The sequence below is a fragment of the Carcharodon carcharias genome, chromosome 12, assembly GCF_017639515.1.
Source record: "Carcharodon carcharias isolate sCarCar2 chromosome 12, sCarCar2.pri, whole genome shotgun sequence".
Classification (NCBI taxonomy): domain Eukaryota; kingdom Metazoa; phylum Chordata; class Chondrichthyes; order Lamniformes; family Lamnidae; genus Carcharodon; species Carcharodon carcharias.
In genome coordinates, this window is record NC_054478.1 from 106,778,379 (window position 1) to 106,796,612 (window position 18,234).

Consider the following 18,234-nt stretch of genomic DNA (forward strand, 5'->3'; position numbering starts at 1 on the left):
AGGACAGCAGAGACAGCAGGCTGGTCTCCAGTGCCACTGCCAGTGAGGCGGTTGGGGGGGGGGCACCAAGACACAGCACTCACAAGCGTAAGTTTAAGGCACCTGAGCACAAGCATCACCTGGTCACGGGTGATCATCAGTTCTGCAATGCTTTGTTTATATGTTTACTGCTGTGGGTATTATCACTAGATATGGTAATGTTCATTTGTTTTGAGTGTGAAAATTATATAAATTTTGCTTTTATCTTAATGGCCTGAGTATGCTTCACCATTTTTTTGGTACAGGGTACGCCAGTATGTAATGCTGGATGTGATAGGCTCTAAACTTTATTGCACAGGCACTGAGCAGACTTTGGGTTCAAATAAAATGGTCATTTCAGACATCTGGGATGGAAGCAGCAGCCCTGACATGAGGTGGAAGCAAATCTTTGGCAGTTTAGCTGAAGTAGCGTTGGATCAAGGCGTCCCTGGTGTCCCTGCCTCACTGGAAGTTACAGAGGTCTGCCTCCACGCCCTCAGCGTTCTTCTCACCGTGCTCCACTTCGGACTCACTACTGGATTCATCATCTGTGGCCTGTGCAGTTTCGTCAAGATCCTCTTCTTCCAGTGAGCACCCCCTTGCCAGTGCCAGATTGTGGAGAGTGCACCATGCAACCACGATCAGTGACACCCGCTCTGGGGGCTATTGACGTGCTCCCCTTGAATGATCCAGGCATCAGAAACGCATCTTCAGAAGACTTACGGTTCTCTCTATCACTGCCCTTGTGGAGGCGTGACTCCTATTATAATGCTGCTCTGCCTCTCTGCTTGGGTGGGGGAGAGCACCATAAGCCACCTTTTCAACAGGTAGCCCTTGTCACCCAACAGCCATCCATCCAGTCAGGCTGGAGCACTGAAGAGCCTCGGCACCTGGGAGTGTCTCAGGATGTAAGCGTCATAGGAGCTGCCTGGGTGCCTTTCACAGACTTGCAGAATCTGCATCCTGTGATCACACACTATCTGCACATTCATGGAGTTGGTGAAGGCACCCGACTGCCCCGCTGGCGCCTTGATGGCCACATGTGTGCAGTCGATTGCACCCTGGGCGTAGGGGAAGCCAGCTATCACTGTAAAGCCTCTGGCTCGCTTAGTCTGGCTGGCCTCATCTGTACGGAAATGAATAAATCCATAATCTGCCTGAACAGAGCTTCTGTCACCAGCCTGATGCAACTGTGGACAGCTGATTGTGAGACTCCATACAGATCCCCCACTGACCCCTGGAAAGAGCCGGAGGCTTAGAAGTTGAGAGCTACTGTGACCTTCAGAGTTACTGGCATGTGGTGTCCACCCACACAGTTGGAGCTGATCTCAGGCTCGATTATCTGATAAATAGAGGTCACAGTCTCCCCGGAGAGGCGGAGCCTCCTTTGGCATTGCACCTCGGACATATTGAGGTAGCTGCATCGCTGCCTGTAAACCTTGGCAGCAGGATAGTGGCATCTTCTGTGGCCCCTTCGGCCTTGGAATACCTGTTGGCCCTGCGCTCCTTGTGCCTGCGCCTCTCCTCCCACAGGTTGCCTGGAAGCTGCATTGGGACACTTGGCCTCCTCTCCCTTCTACCCCTCTCTTCCTCCTCAGAGGAGGTGCCTCCAGCAGACAGCACAATCCCCATTACCAGGGTCACAGAAGGCTGATACCTGGTAGGATCCACACAGTTAAAATCCTCCAGGGCCCTTGGAGACACCAATGAGTCCTGAAATGAAGCCTGGAAATGCTAAGAATGAAACTCAGAACAGAGATGAAACTATCAAGTTCAAATAAGCAACCAACAGCAAACTATCTCCTAAACTCCTCACCACTCAAAATGGCAATGCTGCTGACCCTTTTTATCCTGCCCTTGGATGAGGTTTTGCAAACAGTGGGCTGTCCGCCTGCCCGTCTTGCCCATGCAACAAGCGCGAAATCGCATGGGTAGCATACAATCGTGATCAATTGGCTTTTTAATGGCCTTAAAAGTGCCCTTTTAACTGATTGTGGGCACGGCTCCGACACCCGTGCATGCCTGCTGACCTGAAGATTGCGTGCATGCGGGATGACATTGGGATGTTCGCCTGACATCATCTTGCGCTATTTCATGCCCGATCGGGTCGGACACGCACCAGCCCACGAGATGTAAAATTCTGCCTCTAGATTCTGGAAAGATCCCAGTGGATTGGAAAACCACTATTGAAGAAAGGAGGGAGACAGAAAGCTGGAAACTATAGACCAGTTAGTCTAACATGTCATTGGGAATATCCCAGAATCCATTATTGGTAGTGGCAGATCGTTTAGAAAATCATAATCCTATCAGGCAGAGTCAACATGATTTTGTGAAAGAGAAATCATGTTTGAAAAATATGCTAGAGTTCTTTGAGGATGGAACAAGCAGGATAGATAAAGCAAATGTAGCATATTTGGATTTCCAAAAGGCATTTGATAAGGTGCCACATGAAAGGTTACACCACAAGGTGCGGCCTCACCAACACCCTGTAAAGTTGTAATAAGACTTCCCTATTTTTAAACTTTCAACTCCCTAACAATACAGGCCAAAATTCCATTTGCCTTCTTAATTACTTGCTGCACCTTTATGCTAGCTTTTGGTGTTTCCTGCACAAGAACACCAAGGTCCCTCTGTGCTGCACTTTTTTGGAGTCTCTCTCCATTTAAGTAATAGTCTGCCTTTTGATTCTTCATAGCAAAGTGCATGAACTCACTTTCCTGTATTAAATTCTATCTGCCGGGTTTTTGCCCACTCACTCAACCTATCCACATCCCTTGCAAATTCCTTATGTCCTCATCATAACATGCCCTCCCACCTATTTTTGTATTGCCAGCAAATTTGGATACATTACACTCTGCCCCCTCCTCCAAGTCATTAATATAGATAGTAATAATTGAGGCCCTAGGACTGATCCTTGTGGCACTCCATCAGTTATGTTTTTTCAATCTGAAAAAGACCCATTAATCCCAACTCTCTGTCTTCTGTGTGTTAACCAATCCTCAATCCTTGCTAATGTATTACCCCCAATACTGCTCCTATCTTGTGCAATAACCTTTTATGTGGCACCTTATCGAATGCCTTCTGGAAATCCAAATATGCTATATCTACCAGTTCCCCTTTATCAACTCTGCTTGTTATGTGCTCAAAGGACTCTAACAAATTTGTCAAACATGATTTCCCTCTCACAAAGCCATGTTGACTCTGTTTGATTGTGTTAAGCTTTTCTAAATGTCCTGCTATTTCTTCCTTAATAATAGACTCTAGCATTTTCCCAATGACAGATGTTAGGCTTTTAGACAGATGTTTCCTGCTTTTTGTCTTCCTCCCTTCTTGAACAGGGGTGTCACATTAACGGTTTTCCAATCCACTGGGACCTTCCCGGAATCCATTGAGTCTTGGGAAAGAATTGGAGGGGAAGTGTAGGAGCAGGCACGGGCAGGCACGCCTCCGATCGGTGCCCCTGATTGGCCAATTATGGCCCACCCAACGTTACATCTGCCAGGAAGTGCTCCCTGTGCAGCCAGGGGTGTATTCCCTCAGCTGGGAGTGCTTTGATGCAAGCATGCGAAAGAGCGCATTGATCTCCCTGAGGCTAAGTGTTGCCTCAGGGAGATCGGCTCCAAATTTTAAAATGGTAAAGGCACAAAACAAAATTTTCCTGATATGTCCCCTCATGTGACACTGTCACATGAGTTGCGACATGTCCATCACTTTAAATCAAACATTTATTAAATTTTAAAAACCCTCATGAAACCTCACTCTGTCCATGGATGAGGTTTCATGCTTTTTCTGAAGCCCGCCAGGCCTCCCGGTCTGCCCGCCAACCCTAAGGTTGGACGGGTAGGTCCATTAATGAGGCTAATAACTTTGTCAATGGCCTCAATAGGCCGTTGACAGAACGACGGGCGCACAGCTGATTCGGCTGCGCCCCCGCCAACCTGAAAATTGAAATGACGCGGGGTGACGTCGGGAGTTCCGATTGACAACATCCCACATCATTTTACACATCGGCAAGTGGGCCCCGCCCCCCACTTGCCAACCTGTATTTCGACCAATGCCTCTACTATCTCTGCAGTCAATTCCTTTAAAGCCCTTGGATGCAGGCCATCAGGTCCTGATGACTTGTCTGCCTTTAGTCCCATTAGTTTGTCCCTCATAATAGAGACTGTTACAAGATCTTTCCTCCCAATAGCTTTTTATGCTTATCTGATATCTTTTGGATATTTATAGTGACCTCCAACGTGAAGACCAATGCAAAATATTGGTTTAAATTATCAGCCATTTCCCTGCTCCCTGTTATCAATTCTCCAGTCGCATCCTCCAACAGTCCCATGCTCACTTTGGCCATTCACTTTCTCTTTATATACCCGTAGAAGCTCTTGCTGTTTGCTTTTATATTTCCTGCCAATTTACTTTCATAATCACTTTTCTCCCTCTTTATTAGCTTGTAAGTCACCCACTGCTGGTTCCTAAAAAAATTCCCAATCCTCTAGCCTACATTTAGTTTTCACTGCTTTGTATGCCTTAGTTTTTGATTGGATACTCTCTTTGACCACCTTTGTTAACCATGGGTGGCTCACCCTTCTCATCAAGTCCTTCTTTTTGACTGGGATAAATTTTTGCTGAGAATTATGAAATATCTGCTTAAATGTCTGCCACTGCTCATCCACTGACCTTCCCCTTAGTCTATTTTCCCAGCCCAATTTAGACAACTCTTCCTTCATACCTCTGTAATTGCTCTTATTTAAGTTGAGGAAACTGGTTTGAGACCCGAGTTACTTGCCCTCAAACTGAATTTGAAATTTTACCATATTGTGATCACTACTCCCTAGAGGATCCTTAACTATGATATCTCTTATTAATCCCACCTCATTACACATTACTAGATCTAAAAAAGCCTGTTCCCGTGTAGGTTCTGCAACATATTGCTCTAAGAAACAATCCCTGATGCACTCTACAATTTTGTTTTCCAAGTTACCCCTGCCAATATGAGCTGTCCAGTCAATTGGCAGATTAAAATCACCCATGACAACTGTAGTGCCCTTCTTACACTCCTCCATTATTTCCAAATTTATACTTTGTCGTACAGTGAGGCAACTCTTCAGGGGCCTATAGACGAGTCCCGCTCGTGACTTCTTTCCCTTGCTATTCCTTATTTCCACCCAAACTGATTCCATATCATGATCTATTGCAGCTATATCATTACTCACCACCACACTGATACCTTCCTTTATTAACAAAGCTACCCCACCTCCTTTTCCTTTTTGCCTATTTTTACAAAATGTCGAATACCCTTGAATATTGAGTTCTCAGTTTTAGTCACCCTGAACCAGGTCTCTGTAATAGCTATCAAGTCATATTCATTTATTTCTATTTGTGCTGTTAACTCATCTATCTTGTTACAAATGCTGCGTGCATTCAGATAAAGACCCTTAAACTTTGACGTTTTACCATTATTGCTCATTCTGGTTCTGATTTCTGCTGCACTCTTCTGCTTATATTTTCTGCCACTTCCTGCCACACTTTGATTATTGTTCGCTTCTTCATTACTCTTTGTTTCTTTTTGATTTTTTAAACTTCTCTTCAATTGAACCCTCCCCACAATAATTAGTTTAAAGTCCTATCTACAATCCTAATTATATGATTCATCAGGACACTGGTCCCAGCATGGTTCAAATGAAGCTTGTTCCAACAGAACAGCTCTCTACTTCCCCTGTGCTGGTGCAAGTGTCCCATAAATCAGAACTCATTTTTCCCACACCAATCTTTGAGTTCCACATTTACCACTCTAATCTTAATTACTCGACATCAGTTTGCATGTGGCTCAGGTAGCAATCCAGAGATTATTACCTTTGTGGTTCTGCTTTTTTATTTTAGCCCCGAGTTGCTTGCAGTCCCTCTGCAGAACCTCTTTCCTGGTCCTACCTATGTCATTGGTACCTACGTGGACCATGACAACTAGATCCTTCCCCTCCCACTCCAAGTTCCTCTCCAGTCCAGAAGAGATGTCCTTAATCTTGTCACCAGGTAGGCAACACAGCCATCGGAATTCTTTGTCTTTGCTACAGAGAACAGTATATATTTCCCTAACTAGGCTATCTCCTATCACTATTACCTTTCTCTTTTCTCCCCCCACTTGAATGGTGCTCTGTACCACGGTGCTGTGGTCAGTTCACTCATCCTCTCTGCAGTCTGTGCCCTTGTCCACACCAGGAGCAAGAACCTTGTCCAAGAACCTTGGACAAGGGCACTGGATGAGGCTCCTCCAAAGCTACATGTTGGATCCCCATACCTGCCTCACTCACAGTCACACCCTCCTGTCCCTGACCACTGTCCAAATTTGATGTAATTAATCTAAGGGGTGTGACTGTCTCCTGAAACAGTGTCCAGGTAACTCTCCCCCTCCCTGATGTATCAGTGTCTGCAGCTCGGACTCCAGCTCATCAACTCTGACCCAAAGTTCCTCGAGCAGCCAACACTTGCTGCAGATGTGGATCGCACCAGCATCCACCAGTAACCACCTACTAATGCTACAATATATCGCCTGCCCAGACATCTCTATTCTATTTAATTAATTAATTTGGATGGTAAATGTTTTAAAAGTGAATTACTTAACTGTTCTCTTCAGCTGTAATAACATCTCCTGATTTAAACCACTTGGATAATCAAAAGAGACACGGAAGAGATACCCACCAATCACCTACCTGTTTTCCTTTGATGTCACACTTCAGCTCTGACAGGTAGAAACAGGCCCTCCTCTTCCACCCTCCGCTAGGTGCTGCTGACTGCCTGTCCCAGGGTACTGCTCTCACACCCTCCTCTCATATGAAGAAAGGTTGAGCAGTTGGGCCTATGCTCATTGGAAATTAGAAGATTGAGAGGTGATCTCATTGAAACATATAAGATTCTGAGGGAGCTTGACAGAGGAGATGCCGACAGCATCTCCCATCTCGTGAGAAATCTGTAACTTGGGCACATTGCTTAAAAATAAGGGATCTCCCATTTAAGATGGAAATGAAGATGAATTTCTTCTCTCAGGGGGTCATTTATCTTTGGAATTCTCTTCCACAGAGAGCAGTGGAGGCTGGGTCATTGACAATAGGGTTAGAGAAATTTCTGATTGACAATGGTTATGAGGGATAGGCAGGGAAGTGGAGATAAGGCCACAATCAAATCAACTATGATCTTATTGAATGGCGGAGCAGGTTCGCTAGGTCAAATGGCCTACTCCTGTTCTTATTTCTCATGAACTTAGGAAGATATATTGTATTATGTGAAACTCAAACAGCTAAAACACAGGATCATGGGAAAGTACTGATGTGGGAGAGATTCTATAGTCCATTTGGCCGATTGCAAAAACTAATACCTTCCAATTGCTAAGTCCCTCAAATACCTATTGGGTTAACTAAAGTAGAGATACAGCAAGTAGCAGTATGCAAGCTTTAGTATTGATAGAAGATCAGGGGAAAAGTTTTAAGTACTATCTTCCACTTAAAAAAAAATGGATGGAAAACACAACTGCAGATTTCTGTTTGATTCTGGTTTAGCCAATACAAAGTTCGTCCTGTTCTTGTGAACGTATTTAGGGTTATTGGTCCTTTTGCCCATTTAATTTCAACACTACTTGAATCTCACCTAAAACAAAAGCTGTGATTAAGCCTGACTTGATCAAACTCTCTTATTCACATAGGCTCCTAAGCTGGATTCGAGTGCAGTTTTCCAAGTAACCATTTATCTTTTCCTGAGCATTTCAGAGGATATATTGGCCCCTTGGGTCCTGACTTTTAAAACACAGTGATTTTATATAAAATCAAGGAAGGTTTTTCATAAACTTCAAAATGACTTCTTTATTGAGCAGGAAAGGAATTAATGTATTCTAAGAAATTCAGCAATTGCAAAAAAATACAGTTTATAACATTATGTATATTAACAAAACAAGAATTATTTTCCATGCTTCTGATATAAAGGGAAATTGTTGCTATATTTTTATGTAGTTTTACCATACAAATATTCAGCATCTCTATAAAATTTACATGCATCACAAATTATTTTTTATTTAAAGCACTTTACCAGGGCAACTAATTGAGGCATACCATTTCATTCACAATGGGTCTCCAGTGCATACTCAAGCCTGATGCAGCCTTGTACTGTAATAGAATTAGTGGGATACAATTATTTGGTTTTATATTGCTTCAATCAAACCTAGGAACAAATGATTCTTCCTCCTGCTTCCACACATATACGGAACACAAACTTTTCGAGAGTAGATAAGAAAAATTATTAATTGTAGGCGAATGACTTTCAAACTGTCGCCAACAAATTGTGGCAAGCTGTTTGTAAAAAACATACAGTGGCAAATAGGTGCAGTAAATTTTCCCCAGCAATGAAATGCCAGCTGCTGTTGATTAATACATGCAGGTAGCTTGCTTTAGATTGCTGCTGTTTGCCATTTTTTTTCCAGCGGTCTCTGCAACAGCTTATGTCAAGGGACATTCTCAGGAATTTATCCAGACTGACCAATCACATACTAATCCAACAGAGCTGTCATTGTCAACCCTACCTTTTGACCTCTTTGTAAAACACACCATCCACACAAACGTAAATCTGTTAACTGCTCAGGAGGATTTTGTTCTATTATCCTAAAAAGGGGGATATATTTATACATAATTTACCCTGTGATACTTTATATCCTTAACTTATGAAAATCTGTAAGGGGCATTTTAACCACCATTTCACTTATCCTTATTGCAATTCTATCCAGGCTGCAGTCATTTCACTGTGTTTTCAGTGATTTGGAGGTGTAAGCTTTCATTTTTAGATTAGAAATGTTGAAGAAAACTGTGTTAAAATGAAACTTGCCAGCTGTATTTAAATTTCATCTCTTGTAAAATAGTTTTGATTAAAATTATTAAGACAATTTTGAACTTCTGCGTAACACACATTTAAGCTGCATATACGTTTTGACCTCCCTCACTCCAGTGTGAAAGTACAGACTTGTGAAGATTTATTTGTACAATTGGGAGAGAGGGGGCAGGGAATGCACTGAGTGGATTTAGGACAGTTTTACCTTGCTTCCAGTTCACTTTTTCTTCTCCTTTCTGGCTATGGAACTCTTTGGATCTCTTGGTTTAATAGCTTTATTTAAACCATAAGCAGTGAAAGCTTCAACGGCTAACTCTCATCCCCATCAAAATACCAATCTCAATTAAAGAAAGTCCAGTTGCTTTTATGTGCATTATGTCTGGTCATTGCTGCAGTGGCTAAATGTCAAATTGGCAAAGTTGGAGCTAACAAAAATTTACATCTGCAAAATTATACATGGGGCTAGTAGCAAATAAGAGGACTGGGGAAATGGGCCCTTGAGAATTGTAGGTTGTCTGTTCAATTCCCAGTTTAGAGGAGTCAGCATAAAATCTAGTCTGACACCCCAAATGCTACTGAGGGAGTGCTGCACTGTTGGAGGTGCTGTCCTTCAGATGGTACATTGAACTGAGGCACTGACTACCCTCTCAGGTGGACGTAAAAGATTTCCATGTCAGTATTTTAAAGAAGACCAGAGATTCATGCCTCATTCATGGACATTGGAACATAGTCCAAATTACTTACAAACATATTGAACTTTTAAGTAAGACATTTTTTTAAACAAGGACATGCAAGCAAAAGCTGGCTGAGACTGTAAAATAACCACTTGCTGGAAAATTCCTCTGTGGATTACATTTGACCAACTAGTCTAGAGAATGGAATGTCACACTTAAATATGTGTCAAGGCTCACTTCAGACAGAGACACTTCAAAGGAAAAGCTGCAATGCAAAAACTGAACTGTAATCTCCTGTGGTTGCGGATATAATGAAGGCCGGTTACCATCTGAGCAGAAACCATATCCTGTGAGTTATATCCCAGACTGTGGACATGATGTGAGTTGAAAAAAAAGCAGATCTGGGAAAAAGACATGTTTGTTTTTTTTCCCTTCCAGGAATACACAAAAAAGAGGTTAAAAGCCAACTGCAACCTGGTCTCTGTGTGCTTGTTTTGGTGTTCCAGGCCTGGTGTGTGAGGGTGTGCTGTGAAGATCACAGCTGAAGAACATCAGATAGACATCCCTGCACTTGCAGGTAAAAAAATCCTCTCTCTCTGATTGCTGAAAGTAAGTCACAAATCAGCAAATCCACAGTCAAAAAGGAAACATGGCAACTCCTTTCAGCTAACCTGCAGAACCAAGAATCTCCAAATCAACTGCTCAGCTGCCAAAAGTTGCGCTGAATGGAACCGGAATCATCTAACTTAACGGCCTCAATGTTTCATCATCTACTTCTCATGGACCAACCAAAGACTGATTTGTATATATTTTTAACTTTTATTTCTGGTCTCACTTCTTATTTCTAATCTGTGTGCATGTGTGTTGCATTTTTTTTCTCATGTTTTAGTAATGAATAAACTCAGTCTTTAAACTCAAGAAAGCCTGGTTAAATTGATTCATTTTAAAATGTTTGGATTGGGAAAAGGTATCCACAAGGGAAGGAATCCTATTTAAATTAACCTTGTTGTGACCAACTGAGGGGGTTGAATAAAGAATGGGAGCCAGTTCATTCCTCAGAAACAAAGAAAGGGAAAGGTTTGTGATCGGGTGGAGAGCAGGAGTGATTGAGTGGTAAGGAATGTGGAACATTTCTACTTTAAGTCAGAATATACTGTTGACCATTCTCAGTATCATATTAATGCACAATATTACTGTCATGAGATAAAAGGTGGAATAAATGGCTTCGGAAAGTGGAATAATAAATAACATGACAATAATTAAAAGATGGCACTCTAATTAGGTTTTTCAGAGAAACAGTGAAGTGTTACAGCACCAGCTGCCACTTCAACTTTGATTACTACCTTAAAATTCAACTTTAAAGGAATTGTATTCTCTCTCTGTCCTCACCCTCTGGGACTGGAATTTCCAGTGTATTTGTACCTGGAAACACACGGAATCGGGGTGTAGAATTAATAGCCACATAAAAGATTAGGGAAACTCATGTGCAAGTGTTACAGGAGGCCCAAATTTCCTCGCTCTTTAATTTCCACCTAACGGTCCCTGAACTAAAATATGTCTCAGCTTATAATACTGGCTCCGCCCACAGGCTAATGAGCCATACACAAATTTTCTGGTTCTAAACAGATGCAAAATTAAGCCGATCAGGAAACAAAATCTTTTTCTGTTGTTTCACTGAAATGTTTTGAATGGTTCTTAAATTCATTGTCCCGGAGACCTGCTCTGTATTTTCTGCTTCTTTGAATATATTTTTATGGCATCAGTGTAAGTCACATTAATAATTGAAAAGCTTCCAAGATTGCACATTCTCAAGCATGAATGTGAAACATTAATTTTTATACTTAAAGATGTATATGTGGTGCAGCCTCATGCGTCCTCCGGACCAATTGTTTACACCGATTTTCACTTGTTTATGCCTGTATTGTTTTTTGTAAATAAACATGGCAAAATGGACATTTGAATGTGTGCAATTTTGGGTGTAACCTCCTTATGATGCATCCATAGGAAATTCCACCCCCTTTTGAAGGCCATGACTCATCCCAGGATGAGATTCTATGGGGTTCAGCAGCTGCCCTCACTTGGGGGTGAATTTTATGCGTTCCCGGCAGACTTGATTCCAGTGGGGCAAGGGCACATAAAATGGGGATGGGGTACGTAAAATGGGGTGTTGCCCATCCCAGCATCTACCCCCCCACCCTCACTCTCCCAGGATACGGGTGGGCAAGGAAATGAGGATCCCACCAGCCATACTTATATGAATAATTAAGGGTCAATTGTTTTCAAGCCAATTGCCCCTGATAATACACTGCCCATGCCCTAAATAGTTTGGTGTGGGCAACAGGGCAGGTGTGGGAAGCCTGTTTTTTAAACTTAAATGTTTAAAGGGGCAGGAAGGAAGGTGGGGTTCCTCTTCAGGGGCTGCCCTTCCTTCCTACCTGCTCCCTCCCTTACACCCACATCCTCTCCCAACCCCCTGCCTCTCTACTTAACCAACAAAAACCGTCAGGCCCCCCAGACATACCTGCTCCAGGGATCCATGGGCCTTCAGCTTCCACTTGTCCTGTGGTCCCGGCAGCTGCCACTGACACCTTCCTGATGCTGCCATGACTGATGGAGCTACCAGTCAATCCGATTGGCTGGCAGCTCCAGAGGGCGGGACTTATGGCCTAATGAAAGACGGAAGTCCACTTGGCCCTTATTAGTCTGACCTGCATTGCTTTATGGCTGCAGGGTAGGTTGGCACGTCATCCACCAACACCGCCCCACCACCCCACCCCGACCCATCTCGTATCATTCTGCCTTTTGTCCAAATTACCATTTTACATGAGACTGCAACATATTAGCCCTGAACTTGTGCTGACAGCATGGGGTCTCACTCTGGCCCAGGGTCTCAATGCAGGCAAGCAGTTGCTCGAGTTGCACTGCACCATTATTAATTACAAGCAAAAAAATGGGACAAAGGATGTTTTTACTCAGCTGACCAAACATCACCCTCCTTGCAAAGGAAGGGTTACGATAAGAAGGTTCCACATATTGCTTGTGTAAGGACTGCCCCCCAATGCTCACCCTGCACACATCAAATGGTGGAATGAGTATTCTGCTGGCCAGCTGAGGTTGTGTTCTTCAATTTAAGTTATCATTCCCAAAGTTAAATGAGAATCTGTGTTTTTCTTTAGAAAAATACAGATATTTAGCTTAATTGATTTTTTCTATAACATAGAATTATATAGAATTCACAGCAGAGAAAGAGCCCTCTTAATGATTTGTGGATCTTTATCCCTTTATTACTCTTTCCATTTAAACTCTTATTTTTCAAGGAGTATAAGACCTTTTTATTCATCCTATCAAAGCGCAGCACCTCACGCTTATTTATATTGAAATTCATTTGCCCTTTACATACCCATTCTGCAAGTTTATTAACATTTTCTTGTACTTTGTTGCAGTCTTCCTCAGGGCTAACAGCATTTTAAATTGTATTTCCGATTCCCTAATGTCTAAATTATTTATGTAAATGGTGAACAACAATGATCCCAGCAGTACTGATCCATGTGAAATTAGTTTCTTTTTGCTGTGGAGGATGCCATTGTATTGTGTCATAACATTATTTGTTTACTACCTTTTCCTGAAGCACTGCAGATTACTGCTGTAAAATGATCTGCAGCACACAAAGTGCTGAGCAACTGAATTCCTTTATGGGCTAGTTACGCTCTGTGATTTACAGGTAGAAAACAAGTTCATGTTGAGACCGCAAATGAACATGTACTGACAAAGGCACTGGAGTGATTTTAACACTGCTCCTTTGGCGAGAGTAAAGCAGGCAGGCAATTAAAGTTAGCTGGGAGACTTACTCTCCTTGCTCACAGTCATTCACTTTAACCTGCTCTTCTAAGGAGGATGGAAGGACACTCACCAACAGCACCCTTCTTTAAATGTGCACCCATTACATCATCAGGGCCTGACTCCTATTCAACCAGTGGCCTGGGTAGGGAAGTGCTTATGATTTTCCCACCATGTCAACCAAGTAATAAATAGAGCTGGGAGCAGATGGAGCCCAAACAAATAAGGTTTTAAACGTTATCTTACTTATCCAAGAGGAGAAGGTGTGCTTTCAGGAGGCCTCAATGGAGAGTTGGGACCTCTCTCTTGCAGTGTATCCCCTGCACCCTCCACACACCCCCCACACCCCCCCAACTCCCCCCCCGCCCCCCCGCCCCCGGCCTTCAACACACCCCCGCCCTGCCAATTCAACATCAGTAAGGGCTTCTCAAAAATCCTTGCAGTAAGATTGTTTGGGTGTCATGTTGCCAAGTCAGGGCATCTTTTTTTGCCCTCCTGAGCCTTTGTCCAACTGATTCCTGCCTATGAATTAATATAGTGGCTATTGTGTCTACAGTTGACACAACCCCATCATTCACTTGCACTGACCCCGCTGTAATCAGGTGAATGAACAATTAATCTGTTTTTGGTGGCGCTTGCTAATGGCGGTGCTGATTCAATGAAGAGTGCAGGAGTGTATGCTAGGAGAAGCACCAGGCAGACCTAAAAATGAGGGGTCAACCTGGTGAAGCTACAACACAAAATTGCATGCCAAACAGCATAAGCAGCAAGTGATAGACAAAGCTAAGCGATCCCACACCCAGCGGATTAGATCTAAGGTCTGCAGTCCTGCCACATTCAGTCGTGAATGGTGGTGGACAATTGAACAATTCACTGGAGGAGAAGGCTCCACAAATATCCCCATCCTCAATGATGGAAGAGCCCAGCACATCAGTGCAAAACATAAGGCCGAAGTATTTGATAAAATCTTCAGCCAGAAGTGCAAAGTGGATGATTTATCTCGGCCTCCTCCGGAGGTTCCTAGCATCACAGATGCCAGTCTTCAGCCAATTCGATTCACTCCACATGATTTCAAGAAATGGCTGAAGGCTATGAGGATCCCGTAAAGGTGCTTGTCAAGTTGCAACATGCTTCATTGTGCAAAACAGTTGTGAAAATGCTTCATGAGGCATTCGTTCAGGGTGTTTTCCTGAACATTCAGTGACCATCCATGCAACCCATTCCCAAAAAACATTCACTCCCTCCACCAACGAGCAGCAGTGTGTACCATCTACAAGATGTACTGCAGGAATTCACCAAGGTTCCTTAAGCAGCACTTTCCAACCCCTCGACTGATATAATCTAGAAGGACAAAGGCAGCAGACATATAGGAACACCACCCCTGGAAGTTGCCCCCCCAAGTCACACACCATCCTGACTTGGAAATATATCGCTGTTCCTTCACTGTCGCTGGGTCAAAATCCTGGAACTCCCTCCCTAACAGCACTGTGGGTGTACCTACACCACATGACTGCAGCAGTTCAAGAAGGCAATTCACCACCACCTTCTCAAGGGCAGTTAGGGATGGGCAATAAGTGCTGGCCCAGTCAGCAAAGCCCACATCCCATGAATGAATTAAAAAAATAATGATGCTGGTTTGCTGTGCCTTGCACATCACAGCACAGAAGTGAGGACTGGAGCTCCAGGAAAACAGAGATGCTGAGCACAATGTCTCTTCAGAGAAGAATGAGGGGAAGGAACTTGGAAAAGAGTGTGATGTGGCGAGGGCACTGGCAGCCAAAAGCATAGATGCCCAGGATGCCCGGCAAAAGGCTTTCTTGAGGCATGGCTCACTTAGACTCGGCAGTGCAGCCATCTGACACACAAATTCTGAACTCACTTGGTCCCAACCCCCAAGCCCCAGCACAAGGCATCCCAGAAGCAACAAACCATCCCTTTCACAGATACCTGCTGTTTAACTTTTAACCTTTAACTCTTGTTTTACCACTCATCACAAGGCAGATAGCCACTTGCCAACAGATTGCAAAAATGAGCAATTGGAGAATATGGAACAAAGAAATCAATTTAATAACAGAATAATTAAACAGAAAGAATAATGGGCAGAATTTTTTTCTTGGCGGGCATGCTCGGTGGGGGTGGTGGGAAGCCTGTGATCGACACTGCACCATGATTTCACAGTGGGAGGCCAATGAAGGCCCGCCCAGCGAGCGGCAGTGCTGGGCGCTGCCTGTGCGGGTGGGATGGGGAGGAGCGCAAGCTGGCCGAGTGCGAACTTCAGGCGGGAGATGAAGAGATATAAAAATAGAAAATAATAATGTAATAAAACATGTCCTCATGTGACTCTGTTATTAATGAAAAATTAAACTTTTTATTATATTTTGATTTGCTTTTGGAAACCTCATCCCGCCCACATTTTTTTTCTCAAAAAATGCAAAGGCCGCTTGGCCTTCTCGCCTGCCTGCCTGCCTGTTGGATGGGCAGCGAAAAATTTAGGTTAATTGATAACTTAATGGCCTTAACAGGCCTTTTAATTGTCAGCAGGCGTGCGGCTGGCTCCGTTGTGCGCCCGCCAATTGAACTGTTGCGGTATGCTCAGCTGATGCCAACGCGCATCATTTCACGCTCGAGCAGGTCGGGCGCGCGCCGAGCAAAAATTTCTGCCCAATGTGTTAAACATCCACATTGATAGCTTTGTGCAACTACAAATCTTTCATCTTCCTTTATTTATTACTTTTACATGGTTCCAGCCCAGTGGTTTCAGCAGAGCTACCAACAGGCTGCTAGTACCTCTGCTCTGACTGCTCAGATACTTTGGCGGATGTCCTCTGGGTTTTGGAGCCCGGGACTTCCTCACTAATGACTGCAAGTCCTGACTCAACCAGAAGGAAAGGAGGCAGTATCTGAGAATCTGAATTAGGGAAGAGTGGGGTCAATGGGTCAGAAGTGCCCTTTCTCCAACTTCTCTTTCACCTGCACCTCCTGCTAGTCGTGAGCTGGGGAGCACTTTGCTTTTTTAAAAATATTTCTTTGAGATGTGAGCGCACTGAAAAGGCCAGCATTTGCTGCCCATCCTTAATTACCCTTGAGACACTAAGTGACGCTCTGAATAGCCAAGTCCAGGCTTTCTCAATCCTGCTTAAGATGGCATTTTGAGTGTGCAAATTGAGGACCAGCATGCACTCAATGGAGTGCTGCATCTGACTCCCAATGCAGGTGACCACACTTTCCATGGAGATAGACATCTGCACAAAGACCTCATGTTAGAAATGGACTCCTCCAATCTTCCTGCAGTTATGTGTAGTGCCCCTGAATATGCTGGTAGAACCTCACACATTTTCTGATATTGCCCCAATATAGTCTTTCTTTGCTTCAGCCCCTGAGATTCAGGATTTGCATCTAGCTAAGCAGAACTTGAAATGGCCTCTGCCCTCTGACTAGGGCATCATTTGACAACCCAACCATCTGCCTTGCCAGCCCCACTGAAGTATGGGTATCTGAGATGATGGACAGTGTATATGAGTCCTGTGATGGTGCATCATCAGAGTGAGTGACCTCCTCCGAGGAATCTTTGTCTTCCTCCTACACCACCTCCTATGGGAGGCTTGATGGGCCTGTGGGAAATGAAAGGCTTAAATTTGAACTGACAAGTTGAGAGGGTGCTAAATTATTATCATGCACATCATCTTAAAGTTGCTGTTGACATCAAGTCAACAGGAGTAAGTTTTGTATGCCATATGGCTATATGATATTTAATTCTGTCACCAGATATCTGGGAGTTGCCCATCTCTCCAACTCCAATGGCCAGACATGTAGAGACCTGGCTTATCTCCAGGTGCTCCTCTTCTGTAGCTGTGTGTATAGACTTGGTTGCAGGTTGTCTGCCTCTGCCTGGTGTTCTGGCCTCTCTTGTCCTAAAAGAAGAGAACAAAGAAACCTCTAAGAATGAGTATTGGGAATATTTTGAGTGGATGAATGGAGAGAATTTGTGGAGGGTCAGTGTGAGAAATGGGTGTGACAATGCATTAAGATGAGGGTAATGTTGTGACATCATGTGCATATACCTTTAAGGGATCATACCTTAAATTACTGTCAATCAATAAGCACATTGACAGGATATGATGTAGTAGGCTCAGGACTTGCAGGCAGTCTGTAACAAGCAGGGTAGAAACTAGTTGTACTATACTTAACCCCTTAGTAAGTATCTACATATACTGTCTTACCTTGACATTCTCATTTTTAGCACATTTTATCACCCCTTGACATTCGATGTCATTACCACAGCTGAATCCTCCACTATCAACATCCTGGGGGTTACCATTCACCAGGAAATGACTGGACTTGCCATATAAATACTGTGGTTCAAGACCAGGTCAGAGGATAGGAATCTTGCAGCGAGTAACTCACCTCCTAACTTCCCAAAGCCTGTCCACTATCTGCAAGACACAAGTCAGGAGTATAATGGAACGCTCTCCTTTTGCCTGGATGAGTGCAGCTCCTAAAACATTCAAAAAGCTTGACACCATCCAGGATAAAGGTTCCTTTATTGGAACCCCATTCCCAAAAAACATTCACTCCCTACACCATCGATGCAGAGTGTCAGCAGTGTGTACCATCTAGAAGATACACTGCAAGAACTCACAAAGACTCCTTAGACAGCACCTTCCAAACCCACAACCGCTACCATCTAGCAAGATAAGGGCAGCAGATAGATGGGAACACCACCTCCTAGACGTTCCCCTCCAAGCCACTCAACATCCTGACTTGGAAATATATCGCCCTTCCTTCACTGTTACTAGGTGAAAATCCTGGAAACCCCTCCCTAACAGTACTGTGGGTGTACCTA